The sequence below is a fragment of the Panthera pardus genome, unplaced genomic scaffold (assembly GCF_024362965.1).
Source record: "Panthera pardus isolate Hobbes unplaced genomic scaffold, ASM2436296v1 HiC_scaffold_16, whole genome shotgun sequence".
In the NCBI taxonomy this organism is placed as follows: Eukaryota; Metazoa; Chordata; class Mammalia; order Carnivora; family Felidae; genus Panthera; species Panthera pardus.
In genome coordinates, this window is record NW_026526721.1 from 147,185,458 (window position 1) to 147,209,574 (window position 24,117).

A 24,117-nucleotide genomic window follows, 5' to 3' on the forward strand; every position below is an offset into this window, starting at 1 on the left:
TTATGAATAATGCTGCTATGAACATTTATGTATAAGTATTTGCCGGAACATAGGTTTTCAGTTCTGTTGAGTATATATCTAGGAATGCAACTGTTAGGTCCTATGGTAACTCAGGTTTTGAGGAACTGCCAGGCTGCTTTTGAAAGTGGCTACACCATTTTACATTTCCTCCCCAAATGTACATTCCAGTTTCCCCACATTCTCACCAACATTTGCCTTGTCTGTCTTTTTATCACAGCCATCCTAGTGGGTGAGAAGCGGTATCTCTTTATGGTTTTGATTCGCCTCTCTCTAATGACTCATGTGCTTATTGGAGATTTGGATATCTTTGGAGAAGTTTCTGTTCATATCCTCTGTCCATTTAAAAATTTTTTAATGTTTATTCATTTTTGAGAGACAGAGCCCGAGCACAGGAGGGGCAGAGAGAGAGGGAGACACAGAATCCGAAGCAGTCTCCAGGCTCTGAGCTGTCAGCACAGAGCCTGACGCAGGGCCCGAACCCACAAACTGCGGGATTGTGACCTGAAGTCAGACGCTCAACTCGACTGAGCCATTCAGGCTCCCCTCCTCTGTCCATTTTTAAATTGTCTTTTTATTGTTCTTTTATTGTTGAATTGTAATAGTTCTTTTTATATTCTGAATACTAGACCTTTCCCAGATAAATGATTGCAAATATTTTCTCCCATTCTGTGCATGGTCTTTTCGTTTTCTTGATAGTGTCTTTCCATGTACAACAGTTTTTAGTTTTGATGAGGTCACATTTATCATTCCCCTCCCCCCCTTTTGCTGCTGTGCTTTAAGCATCATATCTAAGAAATCATTGCCTAATCCAAGGCCCAGAAGATGTGTGTCTACGGTTTCTCTTAAGAGTTTTATAGTTTTAGCTTCTTTGGATTTTGAAGGCAAAACTATACCATATCTGAGTGTGCTACTCCAACCCACTGGCTGTAAAGAAGTCAGTTTTGAGTGGGCTCTCCCAGCAATAAAACACTATGCAGCAAACCCAGGCTGTGGTATAAGGCATCCTGCCACTTGGTCCTTTTGTCATAACACTTGAATATTCTTTGCTAAGTAAAAGTACCAGACGGAGCCTCCAGGGTGGCCACAGTAGGAACATCATAGCATGGATGGTTACGGTTTTGGAGCAAAGCCATGCCCTCTTATGCTCTTAATTGTTCTTCTTTCCAGGAAAGGTTTCTCGTTTGCTACTAAGTCCTGATAGAAGCTGAATGTTTGACTATGGGAAATCAAGTAAGCCTACGAACTGGATGCTCTGATCAGCCAAGGCATGAGGTCAGTCACATGCAGCATCAGTCCATGGTCAGAGGGTGGTGGTCTACGTGAGGTCAGACTGAAGCGGGTCTAGAAGGCATAAACAAGATGTGTAAGCAGGTGGCTCACACCTGGTCGACACCTGCTCCTCCTTCGACACCTGCTCCTGCTGCATTGCTGCCCCTGCGTCAGTCCACACCCATTGCCTCATGGAGAGTTTCCTAGGAGCAGCTTTGGAGCAAGAAAAAGCTCATTCCTGGTTTACAGATTGGTCTGCACAAAATGTTGACTAACAGCTGCTGTACTGGACATTGCAAATATATCTGTCATTGCAGAAAGTGTATTAGTGCTGGCTAGATCTGGCTGATTGCATTCTTCATGGTGTATTTAACATTTTCCTTTGCCAACTCCTATAGTTGGGTTTAGAGGTTCAATTTGCTTTGTGTTTGGTTTAGTTTGTTTGTTTGGCCAGACTACTTCATGAATCGTATTGTCTTCTTCAACTAGCAGGCTCGTAATGACTGGTTGCCCCTCTTGTCATCAGCTGCTGTTAATCAATAATAGATCCATTATTCCATTAGGCTCTGAAAATCAGTGATATTCTAAATTTGTCATTTCTTCTTGATGTATCGGCTGGAATACCTCTATACAGAACACTTCCTCTCATATACCTCACTTCCCCAAGTAGAGGTACTGGAAAGACAACATACATAGCTGATTCTTTACTTTTATTTTCAAGGTTTCCAAATGAATTTGTTTCCTAACGCTTTGCAACAGTCACCAAATAATATTTTGAGTGCCACTGTGGACTTGGGCATTTAATTTATTTTATGTGTTTTGATCCGTTGAATTTTTAGAGGCTCAGATTGTCTTCTGTTTGACCCGTGCCTCCTCTTTACTTTGGCTCCTGAACACTTTTGACATCAATCTCTTTGATAACTTCCTTACTAGCTCATCTGACAAGATGTTCCAGGCTTATTTTATACCTTGTATTTTTTTATCCCAGAGTTGGAAGCAGCCATTTCCTTCAAAGAGCCTTTATTTCCCAGTGGGAAATGGTCTTTGAAAGCCACGCTCTGGGTCTGGGGGGTGCTCATTTGTTTCTAGACCCTTTGAATGGGCAGACCTAGAAAATACAGAATAGAAATACCAACAACCTCAGAAAAATGCACTAGAACTTTGGGAAGATGGTTGACGAGAAAAGGAAATCCAGGTGTCTTGTAATCATATGAAAAGAGGCTCAATCTCATTTGTAATAATAGATTATTAAACTGATCCTGACATACAATTTCTCACCTCCCATATTAACAAAATTCAAAGGTTTGACAACACACTCTTGGCAAGGCTGTGCTGAAACAGGCACTCAGATCTTGCTCATGGAAATGCAAACTGGTAAAGTCCATATGGAGGGAAATTTGTTCAGTAAAATTACATAGGAGTTTACTTTGTGCCCCAGTAATCCAACTTGTGCGACTCTTTCTCAGAATACTCTGGCAAAAATATGAGCAGACATAGGCATGAAGCCACTCACTGCACACAAAAGATGAGAAACCACCCAATGTCTATAAGAGAAGGCAGGATACATCTATATGATGGAGTGCTATGTGGCTATAAAAAGGAATGAGAAAGATTTCTGTAGGCGCTATGAAATGATATCTAAAACATATGATTCCACACAAAAAAGAGAAGGAAAGAAATGTGTAGAGTATGCAACATCATATCTATGTGGAGGGAGAGCCTCAAATATACATGTACAAAAATATACATGTGTGTGACACACACAAAAATATTTGGTCTCTGCCTTCGGGTCCTGACACAGAGCTCTCTTAAAACTCCTGTAATTTTCTGAGTGATGGGGGTGACTGGAGTGTCTTTTACAGAGCTCCTAAATATCCTGGCATTTCCTGGTAGGAGAGCCTTTTGTTTTAATGAGGCAACTCTTGGTGGGCTCCTAGTCAGCTTTAGGATGGGGGCTGGTCAGACCAAGCCATGCCAGATCAAGACCAAGCCATGATCGGAAGCTTGGAACTTTCAGCCCCACCCCCTCCTATCCCCTCTGGAGGGTAGAGGGGCTGGAGACTGAGTTAATCAGGCCTCAGTGATAAGGCCTCCATAAAAATCCCTGAACTATGGGGTTTGAGAGCTTCTGGATTGCCGAATACATTCACCTGGGAGGAGGGTGGTATATCCCAAACTCCATGAGGACAGAAGTTCCTGCACTCAGGACCCTTCCAGATCTCATCCTTTGTATGTCTTCTTCTGGCTGTTCACCTGTATACTTTGTAATATCTCTTACAATGAGCTGGTAAACATACAAAATGTTTCCTTGTGTTTTGTGACCCATTGCAGCAAATTACCTAACCTGAGGGGTTGGGATCCTGCAAACCCCTGACTTTGTAACCAAGTCAGACAGAAGGTGAATAGCCTGGGAACCCATTACTTGTGACCAATATTTGAAGAGAGTCTAACACTCTGGGTAATAAGTGATAGGATAGAATGAAATTCTAAAACACCATGTTGGAGTCTGGAGACTTGGAAAATTTGTTGGCGTGGGGGGAAAACACTCACACGTTTAGTGTCAGAAATGTAGCCGGTAGAGACACATTTTTTAAAATTTAAATTATTTTTTTAAATGTTTATTTTTGAGAGAGAGTGTGCGTGGGGGAGGGGCAAAGAGAGAAGGGGACAGAGGATCTGAAGTGATCTGCATCCACAGCATCAAGTCCCATGCATAGAGCTGAAGTCGAACTCTTAACGTGAGCTGAAGTCGGAGTCTTAACGACTGAGCCTCCCAGGGGCCCCCAGTGTGTGTTTGTTTATTAATATGTCAGTACATACTCAAATATGTATGTCAGTATATAGTCAAATCTAGAAAAAACACACGGCTCCCTCATTTCTGACTGCTGAAATTACTGAGAAATAGCGCCTCTCTGCTGGGGATACCTTGCTGATAGCAAAGCAACGTGAAGTAGATGTGGTCCATTTGGAGACAGTGGAGGAACAGACCGTATAGGAATGAAGCCATTTGGGAAGAAAAAGCGATCAAACGGAGAGATCATAACCCACATCTTCTGGAAAACTAAATCTGGTCAGTTCAACCTCTACACCTTTCTCGATCAAGTGAACCAATATCCCACAGCAAAATAAAGGTAAGTGCGACACAACAAACCACGCACGAATTCCCCTATGCAGGTAAAGGTGGAGGAGTGTGGACTGGGTTTGGCAGGACCTGCGTGGGGGGGCGGCTGGGGTGGCCTCCAGTAAGAGACACCTGGGAGCCTGGCTGACCAGTCAGCCTGGGAACCTATTCTGCAGTCAGTCCAAATGAGGACTGCCAGTCGCCAAGTTCAAGCTGCCGTCTCAGGAAAAGTTTCCCGACGTGGGCTTCGTCTTCCATGGCCGGGACATGCTGGGGGTTCTGGACCCACCGGAGCTCCGACGGCCGGAGGGGACTGGCTGTCCTCGGCAGGCTGAAGGGATGCCTACTGATTATGTGCCAGCCCCAGGGTTCAGGGGGGCCGGGGACCTGGAACAAGGCAAGGGTCTGGAAAGACCGGGTCACAGGGAGTCGTTGGGTGTACAGGGCACCCGTGTGATGCAGAGTGCCACTCGACACCAATGGGCATGCCCCGCCCAGGGCAGAGGTGGAGAAATCGGAACTCTGGACTTCCCTGGCAGGGTGGGGCCGCACACAATGATATTGGGGTTCCCTGGGATGCGAGACGCCCCGGAGGGCCTTGAGGGCTGGAGGAAACCTGGAGGCAATCGAACAGCTAGTCCAAATGGGGACTGAAAGTCCCCAAAGGTCTGGAATATAAGCCCTGAGGTGTGTGGGCTCTGGATGCCCCGAGGCCATTTAGGCGTTTGGGGTCCTGCAAGTTCCACAGGGTGTCTGGGTTGGCCTTCCCTGAGACACGGGGAGCCTTGATGGCTGGGGGGAGCCCGGGACCCCATGAGGCAGACACTTGCTGGCTTGAGCTCCCTGCACCCTGAGACCACACGAAACAGGCGGTGGGTCAGTCCAGGAGTTTCCTGGGCCTGGGGCTCCCCCACCTCCCCCGGGGTAGCCCAAGGCCGGTCCCAAGGGCAGGTGAGTGGACTGCGCACGCGCCGCTGGCCGCCTGGGTCGCGTGAGCCCCGGGACCTGCAACAGGGCTGGTGGAGGCAGAGGCAGGGGCACAGGAGACGGCTATCTGGATACCCGGTGTCTGCCTGGTGCCATGCTTCCTTTGACAGCAAAGCCCACATTCGCCCCTGAAGGCAAGGCCGGAGGAAAGTGGGTCGCCTTGCCGGGGAGGGGGCCTGGACCACTGGCCAGGACTTCCAGCAATGGGAGACACCTGGAGCCTTGGTTGCTGAGAAGCCAGGCCCTATCACGTAGCTAGCCCGAGTGGAGCCTGAGTGTGGCCGGTTGAAGGCTGCCCGTGGCAGAAGGAACTTTAGAGTTGAGGTTTCTTCGCTGGGAGGCCATGTAGGTGTTTTGGGGCTCGCCCCAGCTCCGTGGGCCTGCAGGACCCAGGTTGCCCTGGTGGGGTCCTGGGGCCTTTACTGCGCAGGCGCAAGCGGCCTGCTTAAAGGGCATTGCGAGCGAGACCCGGGTCAGGACAAGGGTGTGGAGAGGCCTTGGCCCATTTGGGGGGCTGTCCGGGCCTCAGCGCATTTGCCTACTTCCGCGTCCTCCATTACGCATGCGCCTCCCCCCTACACAGAGAGCTGGAGGAGGGTGCGTGCGTGGGTTGCCTTTGGCAGGACCTGCCTGAAGGGCCGCTTGGCTGGCCTCCATCCAGAGACTACACCTGGGCCCTGGGCGACTGGTCAGCGTGGGACGCGGTCAGACAGCCTAGGAGGATGGGGTGTGCCCGCGGCCCATGTGAAGCTGCCACCCCCGCAAGACTTGGGGGCAGGGAGGCTGCCACGTCTCTGAAGGCGAAGAGGCCGGTTGTGGACCCAGCCGAGCTCCGATGGCCCGGACGTTCCCCGCTGGCCCGAGCAGGCTGATGGGGTGAGTGCTGCCTACCGACGGGCCCGCGGGCACGGTTCAGGGGAGCCAGAGACCTGGAGCCAGAGGGCAGGAATGCGGGCAGACCCGGTCACGGGAGCGGGCTGTTGCTGGAACCAGTCACGTGCCTGAGTCCAAGCGCGACAGTTCAGCGGGGCCCACGTCGTCCCCGTCCCCAACGCCCCCCGCCCCCAACTCGCGCCCAGGGCGGAGCCGAGAGAGCCCGGGCTCCCTTCCCGCTGGGGGCTGGGGGCTGGGGGCGGGGCGGAAGGGGCCCTGGAATAGCACACACCTGGGACCCCAGCGGTCGGCCAAGCCAAATGGAAACTGCCTGTTGTCCATGTCATCGTGCCGCCTCGGCCGCGCAAAGCGTTGGCCGCCGTGGGCTCCCTGCACCCCGAGTCCAAGCGAGCTGGTTGGAGCCCTGCGCCCCCTGCCGCGCCACACGCGTCCTGTCTGGCCCCTTGTTCGGAGGCCTGGCGCGCCCCCTGCCGCCCGAGGCCGGCGCGCCAGGTGTGGCCGAGGCACTGCCCTGGCGCTCGGAGGCAGGTCAGGGGGGCCAGGCAGCCCTGGACCCGGAACAGGGCCGCCGTAGGGCGAGGCCAGGGTGCCAGGAGCCAGGCCTCCGCGGGGAAGAGGGATTCTGCCCGGTTCCAAACCGTGTTTGACCCCAGGGCGCCTGTACTGCCCCTGAAGGCCAGGCTGGAGGAAAGACGACAACCTTGGGAGAGCTGGGGGGGCCTGGGTGAGTGGCCCGGGTTTCCCGCAGCAGGAGCCCCCGGGGGCCTCGGTTGCCCGGGGCGCCAGGGCCCCTATGGGGGAGGGAGCCAGTTCCCATGGAGGCCGACCGGGGCCCGCTGAGAGCTGTGGCCATGGCGGTGGCAAGAACTTGAGGGGCAGCTTTTGTCTGGCAAGAGGCTATGCAGGTGCTCTGGGAGCTGCCCCGGGGGTCCAGGTGCCCGAAGGGGGCTGCCGCGGTGCGGTGCGTGCAGCACTTGCTCAGGCCAGGCAGGTTCAGGGGAGTCGGGGACCTGGACCCTGGCGGGTGTGTGGAGAAGCCCTGGGGTGGCATCTGCCGTGGGTGGGTGGCAAAAGACACCTGCCGGCTTCCAAGGGCTGAGGGGCACAGCCGCCCTTCCCCCTCTAGGTAGAGCTGGAGTTAGTGTGGACTGCCCACGGCCCTACCTTCTCGGAGGGCTGCCAGGGTAGCCTCCAGAAAGAGCCTGGCTGACCAGTCAGCCTGGGAACCTATTCTGCAGTCAGTCCAAATGAGGACTGCCGGTCGCCAAGTTCAAGCTGCTGTCTCAGGAAAAGTTTCCCGACGTGGGCTTCGTCTTCCATGGCCGGGACATGCTGGGGGTTCTGGACCCACCGGAGCTCCGACGGCCGGAGGGGACTGGCTGTCCTCAGCAGGCTGAAGGGATGCCTACTGACTATGTGCCAGCCCCAGGGTTCAGGGGGGCCGGGGACCTGGAACAAGGCAAGGGTCTGGAAAGACCGGGTCACAGGGGGTCGTTGGGTGTACAGGGCACCCGTGTGATTCAGAGTGCCACTCGACACCAATGGGCACGGCCCCACCCAGGGCAGAAGTGGAGAAATCTGAGCTCTGGACTGCCCCTGGCAGGATGGGGCCGCACACGATGATGTTGGGTTCTCTGGGATGAGAGACACCCTGGAAGGCCTTGAGGGCTGGAGGAAACCCGGACACCATCAGGCCAAATGGGGACTGAAAGTCTGTGTCCTTGTTATCTGATTCGCAGTTAATGTTAGGGATTAATGTGTTTGAGGAGCAATATTGGTATACCTTGTGAACGGCCCTAAACCAGATTTATCGGCTTCCTTTGTTATGTTCTTAACGGGATTGAAGGTGCAATTTGGACACCTGTTAGTGGGTTTGGGACTCTGGATTTCATTGATGAACTTCACTCCTGAAGGACTCATCCAGAGGAGCAGGTGTTCCTATGAGGGAAGTATAATCCCTAAGCCTCATCTCAGACTGCTCTGGGAAATCCCAATAATTAGTAAAATTCCATAGTTTTTGTATGTCTTCAGTAATACCACAAAAAAAGTTAGGCTGCAATGGTGTTGTTAGTGGGGGCAGAGGAAAGAAGACTAGAAAACTATCTCTATCAGCTGTTTTCCTACGTAGGAACAATGAGCTGGAGTGTTTATGGTGAATAACAGCAGAGGAAATGATTTCATCCACTCGAGGGGCTTTTGAAAGGACAATAGGATTGAAGAAATAGAACAGCAGAGCTAGTGCAGAGTAAAATGGTTCCAGGACAGACGTGAGGACCCCTATTCGTCCCATGGGTGCCACTGGGACAGAAGTGCCAGGTCAGCAAATGGCGCCTGGGTGTGTTTGTATTTGTCATCTGGTGCTGGTGGCATCTCCTCCCGAGCCGCTGGTGCGGGTGCCATTTTTGCTCTGGAGTGGTGCATCCAAGGCACGACCTCTTCTAGTTTTAGAGAAGAAAGTGTGGTTGTTAGTACCAAGCGGAGCCCTGTCCATACTGGGTGTCGTTGGTCCTGTGGTGACCCACTCTTCCAAGTGTTGAGGTACACCCAATCCCCAGGTTGCTAGGAGAGAGGTTAATTTTAGTAGGTAGAGGAAGGCAAAAGTTTCCCTACGCGTTGAGCGCCTCCACCATGCGTTGGGGATTAGTTACATGTTTCATGGCCAGAGAAACCTGGGGGTCTGATGGTGAGGAAGAGACGGAGCTCTCAGGAAAGGGCCTCCCGTAAGTCATCTCGAACAGGCTATGTTTTACTTTACCCTTTCGGGTGGCTCTTATCCTGGTGAGAGCCATCGGTAATGATTTTAACCATTTTTCCTGTTTCTTGGCATAACTTTGCCAGGGTCTTTTTTTGAGGGTTCTGTTAGCCCGTTCTGTGTTTCTAGAGGACTGAAGTCTCTAGGTGGAGTGTAAACTTCATTGAATGTGCATATCTTTTGCTGCCTTAGAAGTGAGTTTAGAACCCCAACCTGGGTAACGCAAGTCAGGAAATTCTCTTTTCTAAAGGCCGTGGTGATTTATTTGTCCTCTGTGTCTTGCAGGGAAAAGTTTCAACCCATCCAGTGAAGGTATCTACAAATACCAAGATGTATTTGAAACCCCGGGGACCGGGGACATGACAGCAAAAGGTGTTTGCCAGTCTTCCCCAGGTAGTGTCCCACAAATCTGAGCTGCCCTGACTGGAGGGGCCTGGTTTGTCCTGCAGTGGATGCACTGGTTGCTATTTTCTCAGTCGTCTTTTATCCCTGGAGTGTTTATAACCTTTGCCAACCATGAGCGTAAAGCTTCTTTGCCATAACAAATTGAGTCACTTGCACTCTGAAGAAACCCGTAAGCAGTTTGCTTAGGTATCCAGATTTGTCATTCACCATCCGTCCTCTGATTATTAGGGACTGCTGATAGCTCTTTATCTCCCTGCAAGAACGTATGGGAGTGAATTTATATAAAGGCACAGAGTGGGTAGTGCCTGCATCAACTGATTTATTTCCCTTTATTCCCTCTGAATTCCCTTTCCTGTGGCCCCTAAAGTGAACTCCTGCCACCTTTTTTTGGCTTGTGCACTGCTTCTAGTGGGGTGTGGATTTCTTTGCTGTGTTTGATTTCTTTCTTTCCACTGTGCATAATCCTTCCTTTCCATATGGCTCCATGGGCCCAGATTGTGGAGAAGGCATAGGTAGAATCAGTGTAGATAGTTAGCGTTTGGTCTTCACCCAACTCCAAGGCTCTGGTTAGTGCAATCCTGCCTTTTGGGCCGAGGTGCCTGGGAGCAGGCTCTTTGCCTCTACGAAGGTGTTCAGGGACACCATTGCATAACCTGTCTTTCTTTGCCTGTTCTCTATAAAAGTATTGCCATCTATAAACCAGACTTCTGCACTGGACAGGTGTTCACTTTGGAGATCTATGCAACTAGAGTAAACTTGATCAGTTACTTCTGGGCAACTATGGGTGGCTGGTTGATCAAGGTCAGGAAGTAGGGTGGGCTGGTGTCAAAGTATGACCCGGCTTCGGCTGCATCTGAGGGGTATCTATCAGCATGGCTTGATATTGCAATATTCTGTGTTGGGACAGCCACCGATGCCCCTTGGTTACCAGTAAACCAGAGATCTGATATGGGGTCCAAACTGTCATAGGCTGAGCCATGGTTAGCTTTTTCACCTTTCATCAGGAGGCATGTGGCTGTTATGGCTCTCAGGCAGGGAGGCCAACCCCTTGCCACTGTGTCCATCTGTTAAGAGAAATAAACTATCATTCTTTTTGAGGGCCCAACTTTGGGTTAACACCCCTGTAGCTATTCCTTGTCTTTCATGCACATTCAAATCAAACAGCTTGTCATAGTCTGGTAATGCTACGGCCGGGGCTTTCGTAAGTATGGCTTTCACTGTATCAAAGGCTTGATCACATGATTTATCCCACTCAGGTCTGTCTCAGCTTCCTGGAGTTTATCATCAAGGGATTTTGCAGTTAGCCCCAAATTAGGAATCCAGATACAGCAAAACCCAGCCATTCCCCAAAACCCATGCAGTTGTTGGAGGGTTTTTGGTGGGGCTAGCTGGCATATTGCCACTTTTCTTTCTTGGGGAAGGCCTCCTTGTCCCTTGGAAATAATAAACCCCAAGTCGTTTACAGCTTAGAAATGTGGGCCTTTTCTTTTGATACCTTCTATCCCTTTCTGGCTGGGAACTTTAACATAAACACAGTATTTTTGTCAGGAATGTGAGTGGGGCTGGCTGTTAAGATGTCATCCACATACACTAGCATGCTCTTTTCCAGAGTTAACTCTTTTGGATCTTGTCCTAAAGAGAGTGGGGAGATTTTGAATTCCTGGGGTAAAACAGTCCAGCAGTGTTGTTGTTTATGATGGGAGCCAAGGTCTTCCCACTCAAAGGCAAATAATTCCTGAGATGCAGATTTCATGGTATACGGAAAAAGACATCTTTTAAGTCCAGCATAGTGTAATATTTATTATTAATTGGCAAATTGGCCAATAGGATATACAGATTGGGTACTATAGGATGTATGTCTTGAACACCCTCACTAATAGCTCAGAGGGCTTGAACAAATCTGTATTCCTCACTCCCTGGCTTTTTAACAGGCAAAATTGGGGTGTTGCATGGAGACCTACATGGCCTGACCAACCCTTGCCCTAAGGTCCTATTTAATACCAGGAGGATGCCTTTTATCGCTTCTGGTTTTAGGGGGTATTGCTTTCCCTGGGGCCAACGATCTATCTGCTTTAATTCTACCTTCACAAGCAAAGTGCTGATGGCCCCTCCCACTCATCCTGGCACCCAGTCCTCTAGATTAACTTGGCTTAAAATATTGTGTGGAATCTCATTTCCGTTAGATGTTGACAGATCTTGTCGTGGAGCCATGAGGTCAGTTCCCCGATACCTGGGGACTTGGGTTTCTATAGTGTCCTGTTCCCAACTGATTGAGGTCCCTAATTTGGATAAAATGTCTCATCCTAAAAGAGGAACAGGGTACTCTAGTACCTAAAGAAAAGAGAGCTTTAGTAACTTTGACCCTCTTCCACAGGTCAAGGGCTCCAGAAATCTTTTGGTCTCTCCTTTTCCTGAGACTCCTTTTATGTTACATTATCTGTAGAAAGACTACCCTTTTGAGTGTTCAACACAGAGAAAGTGCCTCCAGGATCAAGCAAAAATTCAAGCTGATTTCCTCCCACTGCTAAGGTTACCCAAGGCTCCATGTGGGAAATGAGGATCTGATTGTCCAAGACAAGTGAGGAGCCCCATGGCCCTGTCACATCTCATCTTAAGTGAGGGGCAACTGGAATGACTTGCTTGTGTTAGCCCCTTCCCCTTTGGGGGACAATTTGGACAACCCCATTTCCAATGCCCCACTAGCTTACAGTATGCACATTGATTAGACCCTAACCTCGTTGACGGTCTCTTGGTACCATGGGGGGGGGGGGGCAGGGGCACTCATGGTGCCTTCTTTCCCTCCCCTGGGCTACCTCATGTGGATTGGAAATCTATCACATCCCTGTTACTGAACACGCTGAAGGCCACCTCTGTAAGCTGAGTGGAGTTATTGTCAGGACCTATGGCCAATTTTTGAAGTTTCAGACGGATAGCTGGAGCACTTTGAGATAGGAGTTAGGTGTTGAGGACCACTTGCCTACCTTGGGCCTTGGGATCCCAACTTGTGTTCCATTTCAGGCAATCCTACAGCCTTTCTGAGGAAGCTGATAGGTTTTTATCTATCCTCTGCTAAATCTCCCTTAGTTTGGACCAGTTTATAGGATGTCTACTTACTTCTTGCATAGCTTTCAAAAGAAGGCTCTGGAAATGCCCTTAGTTCTCCTTCCCTTCTACACAGTTAGGATCCCATTCAGGGTCAGCCCCTGGTACTGTCTCCTCACTTGGTTTTCTGGAACCCGGCCTGGGCTGATACTCCTAATCAGCCTCTTCTCTGGCTTTTGTTAATATGGCAGACTTTTCTTCTATCATTAGGAGGGTGGTTAGCAAAGCCTGGATGTCTGTCCAAGTTGGATCATGCGTAGAAAAGGTGTTCTGCTTTAGAGTCACAACCTCAACTGGGTCAGAACACAGCCCTTCGGTGTGTGTCTTCCAAGTGTATGAGTCTGAGGCTGTAAACTGGACATGCACATTAATGAAATGTCCATCACCATCAGTACTTGCCTTAATGGAAACATTCGAGTCCTAGGCTTAAAACTGGTCCCTAATCTAGTAGTGCTATCTAGAGGATATACCAGATGCTATCTGGAGGTGCTATAAGGAGGATAATAGGATACAGGAAAAATCAGAGGCTGTTAAGGGTGGTGTTAATAAAGGATTAGGAGCTAGTGCAGATGGGGCCAGAGGAGTTGGGTCTGGATATCAGGGGAGTAAGGCAGGGGTCCCTGAGGACTTGTGGCTGATTTAGAGGTGGGGAAAGGGGTTTAGGCTTTTTTCTAGCTTAAAGAAGTTTTCTTCATCAGATGGATCCTTTAATAGGGGAAGCATTTTGGGGGTTTTGGGTTCAACCTTCATTTTATATATGTTACGCTTCTGCAGTTGACCCTTATTCTGATATAGTGTCATAAAGCACTGAACATAAGAGATCACTTCCCATTTCCTTGCTCTTTTACAAAACAAGTCCAATTGCAATATGGTATTAAAATTTAAAGTTTCGTTCTCCAGCCATTTCTCTTTATCTTCTAAGGTATACCATGGCCAGGCTACATTGCAAAAGATTCTCTGCTTTCAAGTTAAGGGGAAAAGCCTTCCGGTTATGGAGGATACAGCCCAAAAGGGTCTCCTTTGGTATGGAACTTGTCCTTACCCCCATATTCTGGATTCTTCCTTAATATCTCCTTCCAACTGCCCCTCAACCCACCCCAAAATGGTTTGCAGAAGTTCATTCCGTTCACTTCCAAAGCCAGGTTTGATTTCCAGTCAGGGAACAAGGCAGCTAGGATGGGGATTCAGACGGAGCAAAAATTCACACAGTCTAATGAACAAAAACATAGCACACAGTTAGATCAACTGGGTCGATGTCTTGCAATCTCCTAGGCCGTAACTACCAGATGCCAGAACTCGTGTCTGGCCTCTCTGACAAATAGAACAATTCATCCTCTGATCAGTCTCAGATGGATGGCTCCCGTTTTGCTGGGCTGGAACATCCAAGCCCCTGAATGGCCAGGCATGCAATCTTTTGCTGCCTCCTTCACCCCGGGATTTCTTTGTTGGCTTGCCCACTTTGTGAGACAACTCTAATTAACCTCTACAGGCTGTGCCTCAGACCTGGTGCTACTCACCTCAGCGGAGATCCTCACTTCCAAGAAAAACTCAGAGTGTAGCCACTGGATTCTGAGGTGAGGTCGGGACGCCAGGCAGGAGGTCTCAAGCACCAAGAAGGGAGAGTTCCCAGAGGAATCCGTCCCAACCCTAGTAGCCTGAACAGGTAGCCTGGGATGGCTTACTACTGCCCACTGCTCTGTTCTTTGGAAACCAGGTAACCAGAGGATGGAACCTCAGAAGGACTAGTGTCCCATCCTGTGACCGAATTAATGATGTACATTTGCTTCTTGGTAAGTTGCAGATATGGACTACACCAGATGGAGTTGTCACACAAAGGAAACTTTATTTGCAGCAACTAAGGAGATCAAGGGGAATAACTTCCAAAGCCATGACTCTCCAAGAAGGGTTGAACCAATTCTTTTAACTTGGGGGTTTGAGATGAATATTCAGAGGGGGAGTTTCATCACTGCATATAAAAGGTGAACATAGGTTTGTGCATGTGCACTTAGAAAACATACCTGTATACGCACCATAGGTTATGTTAACGAAGCTTATGTTCCTGCCCCAGGGCAGAGATCCTAACGTTACAATGAAGTTGAGGTAACTGTCCAGCACTTTATGGCTCAGCTGTGCAGGCGTCCCCCTGGTGGTCGAGCTCGAATTTGTCTAGGCCAGTTGGAGTTTTATTTCTTTTCCTGTTCCAGAAATTTGTTAGTTTCAAAAAGATGAAATCGATAGTTCGGCCTAAGTGCAGGGGATCTTACCAGTGACATTATCTGCCTCAATTTAAGCCCTAAATTATAAAAATGTGCTTATTCTCTTCAAAGACAGGGCTGGTGGAGGCTGACCTGCTTTGCCTGGGCAGGGCTGGGTGGGTTGGCTGGTGTATAATCCAGTAAGAGAAACCTGGGAGTCCTGGTAACTGGTGAAGCCCAGGACCCCTTGAGCCAGCAAGTCTAAATGGGGATGAGATTGGCCAATTTTCAGCTGCCGCCTCAAGGTGGTTTTTAGGGGTGGACCCCCTCCACACCGTAGCCTATGCAGGAATTGGTGCCCGGCTCCGGTGCCAGCCCACTGGACCGCCTGGCCCGCCTCCGGTCAGGTGAAGGGCATGAAGTGTATATGCACGTGTAGAGAAGCTCAGGGATCCAGGGACCTAGAGCAGGGCTGTCGTCCTGGGAGGCTGGGTCTGAGAGGCTCTCAGGGATGTCAACCTTAAGAATAAAATGGCCAGTTATTTTACCAGCAGAATAAGTTTATTTGAGAATTGCAGAGAAATTGCAATATGGGAAAAACTATGGCAAACCACTGGCAAGTCTGAAAAGACAAAGGGGAGGTCAGCTTTTATTAGGTTTCAGGAAGAAATTAAGGAGGGTAATTTTGATTAGAAGTTCACTGCAGAAGAACAAGGGCTCCAGGTTTCGATGGTCTCTCATTGGCTGCAAGTGGTGATTAGCATGTTGCTGCTGGGGCCGGGAGAGATCTTCTTTTTCTTTTTTCTTTTTCCTTTTTTAATGTTTATTTATTTTGAGACAGAGAGACAGAGTGTGGGCAGGAGAGGGGCAGAGAGAGAGGGAGACACAGAATCTGAAGCAGGCTCCAGGCTCTGAGCTGTCAGCACAGAGCCTGACACGGGGCTCAAACTCAGGAACCGTGAGATCATGACCTGAGCCAAAGTCAGACGCTTAACTGACTGAACCACCAGGCGCCCCTCTGTCTTTGTCTTAAAGGCAGGAGGTGGGGGAACCTTGGTATCAGGTCAGGCCATGACCTCAGGGTTTCAGGAGTTCAAGCTTAGATAGGTGGGCTCTGTGCTGACAGTGTAGAGACTGCTTGGGATTCTCTCTCCCTTTCTCCCTGCCCCTCACCCACTGCGCTGTCTCTCCCTCTCTCTAAATAAATATATAAACTTAAAGAAGTTTTTTTCAAGCCAGGAGGTAAAATTCCTATGGGAAAAGGGTCCTTCCTTGTTCTTCCTGTAGGACACGCAGGCTGTAGTGAGGGCTATGTGCACCAGAGCTCCCCCCCACCTTCAGGGCTTCCCGACTCCATTTCTATGAGTGTTCCTTTACCCATTTTCACACTTCCCCCACTTGATCAAGAGCTTTCCTCAGAAGCATCTCTGATTAACAGTAAGGTTTTCTGCCTTTAGTGGTGTTGTCCCCCGGTGCCAGGAAGGACCCTTCCTGATTGTCATGTCCCGCAGTGGAAGGGAAGTGCTCTGACTGGAAACCACCGAGGCCACATTGAGTAATGAGGAAGGGAAGGAAGGAGAACTCTCTCCGGCACCTTCCACCTAAAGCCTGTGTCTTACGGAGGTCATAAGTGGTGGAGATCATCTCGGAGCACTGAGCGAGCATCACCCTATTTGGTGCATCAGCTACACAGAGATTTGACAGGCAGCAGGTACAAAGGTTAAACTTGATTGAACAAAATAAGACAAAAAGCAGAATGATGACCCAGTTTGCGTAATAGTCCTAAACCGAGAGCTCACACCTGAAGGTAGCCAGCTAGATAGATCTAAGGCTCATAGGTCATTAGGCAGAATTCTTTGCAGCCAAAGTGCTTATTCTCTGATTTTATGCAGGTAGGTATTTACTTCCCCAGAGGAATTTATCCACGTGTAGCAGGCGGTATTCACTCTTGTCCAGACTCCTCCTTGTGCAGCCAGTAGATAATCAAGGGCTGTGCCATTATCCAAAATTACTGTAGCCAAAGAGTCCAGTGATCATTGTTGGGCTGTTAGTGCTTTGGTTGTGGGGCCAGCTAGCTCTCCTAATGTTTGGGAAAGATTCCCGATCTTGCATTGGTTGGCATTTCCTCCAATGTATGGGAGAAAGTCTCTGCCCAGGGAGGAAAACCAGAGTCATATATGTGTCCTGGAAGTTCCCATGTAGCAGCCATGGAGGCTCAATGGAGTGGACAGGACGGGAGGCTTCTCATTTGGTATGCATATTAACAGGGACAGTGAAATGTTCCAGTGAGCATTGACCTCCAAGTGGCCAGCTGCCAACATTCATATGCCCTTGAGAAGTGCTGTCCAGAACAAACACAAATGGAACCAGGTGGAGCCTCGGGGACGCCAGCTCAGGTCTGGTTATTGATAGATTCACTAGCCGAATGTCCTGACTGACCCTTTCAAGTTATAGCTCAGAAAGTTTGAGGTGACATTCTGTGAGAGATTATTCCCTCCTAAAGGGATTTTTTTTCTAAAAACCTCACAGAGGAGTCTAGACCTGGTTTTTTCCCCCTGGGTGCAGGGAAACAGATTGTATTTAGGTAAGGAAAAGATGCGGGGAGTGAGGGAAGGGGGGCTGACAGAGGCTGAGGTGTTTAGCTGAGCTGGCATGGTTACAACTGGGGAAAGGCTGAAACAAGCATGGGAACACCTGGCCGTAACAACCTAACCCGACAGGTAACCTCCATGGGCTTATAGGTAAGTTAGCAGTGGGTCTGGGGACTGAAGAGAAAATAATTACGGGTAAGGCCAAGGGGCCTCTGACATCATAAACAGATTGGAATTTCTGGCAACCGATCCAACATTCAGAGGTTTCTGCCTTTTGCACTAGACAGAGAAATGTGGAGAAGAGCATTGTGTTTTCAAGAGTAAGGGGGGTGGGGGAGGGAAATAACAAAGTAAGAAGCAGTGGGGAGAAAAAGGTATACTGGCTTGGCCTGGCCATCTTGGGAAAGCTGTCTCCTTCAGCTGTCATTGGCTTTAATTCCTAGAAATCTTTACGTTCAGGTCACCAGTTGGGGTACAGGTCCAGCCAGGGTTTGGTGCTGTCTTTAGATGTGAAACATGAATCCAAGAGTCTGAAGTTTGGTGGCACAGCATTGGTTGACGGTAGCTGCTATGGGTCTTCCCAGTAGAGTTGAAGAGTGTCTTTGCGGAGATGCCTTTTCCAGTAGATGAAGTCCCCAGGTTGCAAGGTGCGATGTTTAAGGTCCCCATTTCCTGGGAGCAGCAGTGTGATGACGACCAAAGTGCTGTCCTTTTAGTAGAAGCAATTAGGCCTTTCCAGTGTCGAAGTGTATCTCCTTTTATCGACTGCAGGTCAAAGAGCAGGGGCCTGGTGGGGGTGGGAGCTCTGTTACAAGGAGAAAAGATTCTTACTAAGTCTCTGCAAATACACGCATGGTCGTGAAACATGAGAACACTGGAGAAGAGTTTCAGAATCCGGAGGGATTGGGTAGGAAGAAAAAGATCCATGTTTCAACCTTTGTTGTAAAGGTACACTTTACCAAATTACCCTACGTTATAGAGAGCTTTAAAGGAGAGGAGAAAAGGGGACCTTTAGATCTGGAAAGCAGAATATGAGAGCAGTCAGTTTCCCATGACAGTTTTAGAAATTCTTATCAGTGCAGTGCTGTGATCTTCAGTTGATCAAAACCTGTGTTCCAGAGCATTTGTCAAAGTCTTCGTCATGAGTCGCTTTCAGGAGGAAGCTCTTGAAACAATCATCTGTAGCTGACAAAACACGTACAAATAGCAACGGTTAGAGATCTGAGGAGAGTTCGTTAGATCACTGACAAAGCAATTTGGTTATTTCCGTGACAAACATCTCAAGAGAACCAGAATTATGATTGATAACATTGTAGCAGGACATTAGAAATTTCAGGATTTTATAGAATTTCTAGAACACTTACAACGTATGCATATACAAATACCACAAAAAGGAGGCTTAGTATTCTTATTTCACATTGCTGCCCATGTAATATAACATATCAAATAATGCTGATTAGCGTAACATCTCCCTTTTTATATTCTCCAAGTCACTTTTAGGTCAAAAGAACTTAATTTTAGAATTTGATTTGGGGAAGTTTGTCAAAAAGTATCAAAAGGTTTTGGACACTTGACCGGGTAGGATCACAGACCATTTTGAAACAATATTTACTTGCCTATTGGATCAAAGTGACAAATAAAGATTTCAGAGGCAAATACAATGGGTTGTTACATCATTGTTGCTAAAACTTAGCTCTCTTAATATCCAGAAGACTTAGTTTACTTGAGTAATCAAACACCTGATGGTAAAGATTAATATGAAGTACAAGAAATTATTTTGATAAAACACAAAATCTTTGCTTTCTAATTAGATTTCTTTAAAAGGTAAAACCTTTCACAATATTTTATCAAAAGCAGACCAATAGTCCAAGAAAACTTTGTCCTTTTAACAGATAAGAGATCATTTTTGTTTTACATAAGTATGTTATTGGTAGTAAGGCTTAATTTTAAAACCCTTATAATAACAATTTAACTTTTAGCCAACTTGACCAGATATAAAAGTCCTTTCTCAAGATTCTTTTTCCACAAACCTTCTACACCTTTTTTCTTTTTCTTTTTCATTTTCTTTTTTTTTTTTTGAGACCGAGAAAGAGAGCATGAGTGCACATGAGCAGAGGAGAAGGGCAGAGGGGAGACAGAGACCTGAGCTGAAATCAAGAGTCAGACGCTCAACTGACTGGGGCACCCAGGTGCCCCTACAACTTTCTGTATCTATTTAGATCTGTCCTATCTTTTTTCTCATTCTGGAACAATGTATTTACTTGAGGAAAAAATTACTTTTTTTTCTACCCCCACTCCCACCCCAAAATGCACACACACAAGGATGTCCTTCATACCATTCCTTATCTAAAAAAAAAAAAAATCCTGTTTTCCTTTTCATATATGCCCATTTTCTTTCATGCTTATTATTTCTAGTGGTTTTGTTTAAAAACTTTTTTTTTTTTTGCTGACAATTTCAAATTTATTAGCTTCCAAATTTCAAAAACTTATATAGCTTATCTAGATATGATGTGCGATGGTTGTTACAGATTTACTCTCAGAGGATAGCTTAATTGCTTATGCATTACCCGAGGTTAATAGAAATTTCTATATAGTTTAAAAAACACACACCAAAACACACACAGGCTTTTCTTTGGAAATGGTAGTATGAGATTCATTGGCATCTGTGGGCTCATGCTGACAGTGCTCCGTTAGAGTGGGAGTGATAGGACAGGCCAGGGCAACAGGATCCCCACGTTACTGTGGAAGAGGCTTCTCTTAAGTCACGTGGGCAGAGTAAAGATTTGAAAAATGGAACCACTTCTAAACTGGTGACGGAGCTATAAGTAGCCGGGAAGCTATCAACAGAATTCCCGGCTCTGCAAACTGCTGTAAGAAAGGGGGGAAGTAAGGTCCTTTAAACAAAGATTGCTGCCTGGCTGCCAATCTGAAAAGACCAGGCAATAAAGTCTGAGCCTATCCCAGAGCGATGACAGCCTGGCCGTGAGGAGTTCCCACCGTGGGCGGACAGGACAGGTGGGTGGTGGTGTTCACTCTGGCCTCTTCAGCTGGCGCTCAGACACTTTTGTTCCTCAGCCAACTGTGATATAAGAGTGGGGGCTTTCAAACATGTTGGATCATTCCAAAGTAAGAAATTAGTCTACTTTATGGTCCAGCATGTACCTGTATATAGAAAACCATCTAAATAACTGAAATAGAAGTTTAATAAACTGATGTGTATTTCCTATATTCAGTATATGCCATGAATATACTGTTCTGCATTTTATGAAATTATTTTTAATTTATAGATACATTAAAACCTTGGGTTGCGAGTAACTTGTTCTGTGAGTGTTCTGCAAGACAAGCAAACATTTCTAATAAATTTTAATTTGATAAACAAGCGATGTCTTTCCATACGAGTAGTATGTGATGCTGAATGTCACATGATCACAACTGAGCCAATGGATCTTCTCTCTCCCTCTCACTCTCTCTTTCTCTCTGAAGGATTGCAGGTGATCATCTCCCATGCTTGGATCCTCGGTCTCAGGCCACAGTGTTTGGCAGAAATCAGTAATTTTTCAGAACATTGGAAGGTGCCCACCACTGGCACTAGTGTATTTTTGTCACTTCAAAGCACCTGTGGGCAGTCCTTTGCTTTCCTTAGGGTCTGCTTTTCCACAGACCCTTTCCTCTGCTGCTTTATTGCCACTTACATTAAATACAGTATATGACAATAGTTTATTAATGCTGTACTGTAGTCAACATCCGTGTGAGCGTATACAATGGCCCCCATGCAGAAAAAGGTTGAAAAGAAAGGCAGTAAGAAGGAGATGATTACGGTGCAAGTTAAGAAGGAAATCATGGAGAAGTACGAACGAGGTATGCGCGTGGCCGAAATTGCGGGATTTTATAAGTCTACGTCTGCATTTCGTCTGCAGAGGGAGAGGAGAAAAAGATGGAGGAACCCCTCACTTCAGAGGAGATTAGGGAGATGTGTAAAATGTGGGGAACAGTGCAAAATTTTGTAGAAAGGCACCACCGCATAAGGCTGTCGCAGTGCAAGCGATGAATCTGTTTAACGCCAATGTCACATTTCCGCGAACTCCTCCAAAGGCAAAAGCAGGCATCGTTGGATAGGTTCCTTGTTAAAGCTGCATCAAGAAAAGAGCTGAAATCAAGAAAAGAAAAGGATTCCACTGAGCCAACAGAGAGCAGCGATTCTCTTAGTGACAGTGAAAGTCCTGCATAACAACCCTCCTCTCTCTTGTCTCCCTCACACCAGCCACGAAGGTTTTCAAAGGCACGTTCAGGTTAATTTATTTTTCTTTATATTTTTTATTTTCTTTATTATTTTGTATTATGTTACGGTATAGTAACCATTTTTATATGAGTATTTTTGGGTTGTGGAAGGAGTCATCTGAGTTTTGATTATTTTTTATGGGGAAATTTGCTTTGATATACAAGTACTTTGGATTACAAGCATGTTTCTGGAATGAATTATGCTTGCAAATCAAGGTTTTACTGTAATCTACAATATTTATAAAGTGTAGGTAAAACCGAAAGTATATTACCCATTATTTATGTGGATATACATAATACAGGTATTTTCTACATAGCTGTTAATCATAATTCATCAATGCTCTGTTTGAAAAACAGGAAGTTGTAGTCGACCCTTCCAGAGGAGGAGAAAGGTCTCATGGGAGCACGTGGTTTCTCATCTTCCAAGGGACGCCTGCTGCATTGCCTGAATTCAGCAGTAAATGTGCAGTTTGTGCAGAGTTTATAATTTATGCTAATTATTCTGTGTTCTTTTTGTCGTTGTTCATTATGTGTTCTCAGCTCTTCTTCCAGTATTTTACAGTATTTGTAATCTTGGGGGTTTTTCCGTGAAAACTAGGAAGCAGGCAATCATATGCTATCATAAGTTAGCACCCTGCAGTAGGATTAGCAAACTTGTAAATGTATTTCAGTCTTTTCAAGGTTAAACATGTTTATTGATAGATCCAAATATTTTTTGTGTCTCTGTGAAAATTAAAAAGCCAAGAGTATAGGCACTTATGTTTAGCATTTAATGTTTATGTTATTTGGAAATGGTTTGGGTATTCAATAAATATCCATCATTTAGTTTAACTTAGTATAAAATTTGGTCTTATTAACATTTATTAACATTATTTGCTTTCAGCAAATATACTCGGGATTAGGCACTAAACAGCTAACCATCATCTTACTTCTCTTGTTGACAAATTTTGTATTACAAAGATAGTATGGATTTATTTGATTAGTAACCCAGGTAGAAAAAGCTGTTTCTCTGCATTATATTTAATGTTGAACTCTAAAGACAGGCCTATTTTTCTTAAACCAACAAGTTTAAATTAGTGTTTATCAGAGATTCAGATCCTATGAACTGAAAAAACCATTTAGGTTCACTGCTATTTTTTTGGGGACTATATTTGACTTATATAAACACTTAATTTTCTTTAAGACCATTAAATAGAGGTCCTGACAACTTAATTTTGGCAATACCAATTCCAAGGTCGACTAGAAAGTAGTGAGCTAGCCCAGTGGGCTCTGTGGGTACCCACTCCTGTTTGCTCACAGGCCTTCGAGTTGCTGGGGATCTTCTCTGGATCCGCTTCTCCGACATCATTTAATATCAACCTTGAAGATACAACAGCCAATTATTTTACTAGCAAAATGAATTTACTTGGGAATAACAGAGGAACTGTAATTTGGGACAGGCAAATTATGGCAAGCCACAGGCAAGTCTGAAGAGACAAAGGGAAGGTCAGATTTCATTAGGTTTTTATATTATTATTATTTTTTAATTTTTTTCTTTTTAAACGTTTATTTATTTTTGAGACAGGGAGAGACACAGCATGAACAGGGGAGGGTCAGAGAGCGGGAGACACAGAATCCGAAGCAGGCTCCAGGCTCTGAGCGGTCAGCACAGAGCCTGACGCGGGGCTCGAACTCACGGACCGCGAGATCATGACCTGAGCCGAGGTCGGCCACTTAACCGACTGAGCCACCCAGGCGCCCCGTTTTTATATTATTTTTAATGTTTATTTTATTTTTGAGAGAGAGAGACAGAGTGTGAGGGGGCAGGGGCAGAGAGAGGAGACAGAATCGTAGGCAGGCTCCAGGCTCTGAGCTGTCAGCACAAAGCCTCATGTGCGGCTCCGCCTCACGAACCATGAGATCATGACCTGAGCTGAAATCAAGAGTTAGACGATTAACCGACTGAGCCACCCAGGCGCCCCAGGCTTGATTAGGTTTTAGGAGGAAACTGGGGAGGATTGCTTGAACACAAGTTCACTGAAGAAGCTTAGATCGTGACAGTTTTTCATTGGCTGCAAATGGTGGATAGTGCATTATTGCTGGGGCTCTGAGAGATTTTCCTTTTTCTTAAAATCCTATGATAAAAGTGCCCTCCCTTTTCAAGAATTGGCTGCCTGGGTGGCTAGGTCAGTTGAGCATCTGACTCTTGATTTCGCCTCAGGTCATGATCTCACGGTTGGTGAGCTCCAGTTCAGGGTTGTCCCCTCCACACTAAACCTGTGGTCCTCCCGGTTACCTCAGGCTGGCTCAAGTGTTTTGAACTGGACGTGCCTCGGCAGCACAGTTTAGGGTAGCCAGGAAATGAAATAAGCAAGAGTTGGGAAAGGCTAGGTCTCAGAAGCAGAATGATGGGGGTCCATAGCATTTGCCTAATTCCAACACTTAACCTACACAAATGTGTTTATTCCCTCTGAAGGCAAAGCTGGAGGAATCTGCATTTTGTTGCCTGGGACTGGGCTGGGT

The 24,117-nt window shown here is 47.0% G+C and overlaps 1 long non-coding RNA gene across 2 annotated transcripts; it reads left to right on the forward strand.

Annotated features, from left to right (window-relative positions):
- The first annotated feature begins 4,699 nt into the window (after positions 1-4,699).
- LOC128777342 (uncharacterized) lies at positions 4,700-22,446 on the forward strand. Of its 2 annotated transcripts, XR_008422628.1 has the most exons (5): positions 4,700-5,098; positions 5,982-6,274; positions 9,330-9,416; positions 20,821-21,620; positions 21,977-22,446. It is a non-coding gene; the product is annotated as an uncharacterized LOC128777342 (long non-coding RNA). The 2 variants fall into 2 exon arrangements; XR_008422627.1 differs by lacking the exon at positions 4,700-5,098 and having other exon boundaries at positions 5,276-6,274.
- The last annotated feature ends 1,671 nt before the right edge of the window (positions 22,447-24,117 follow it).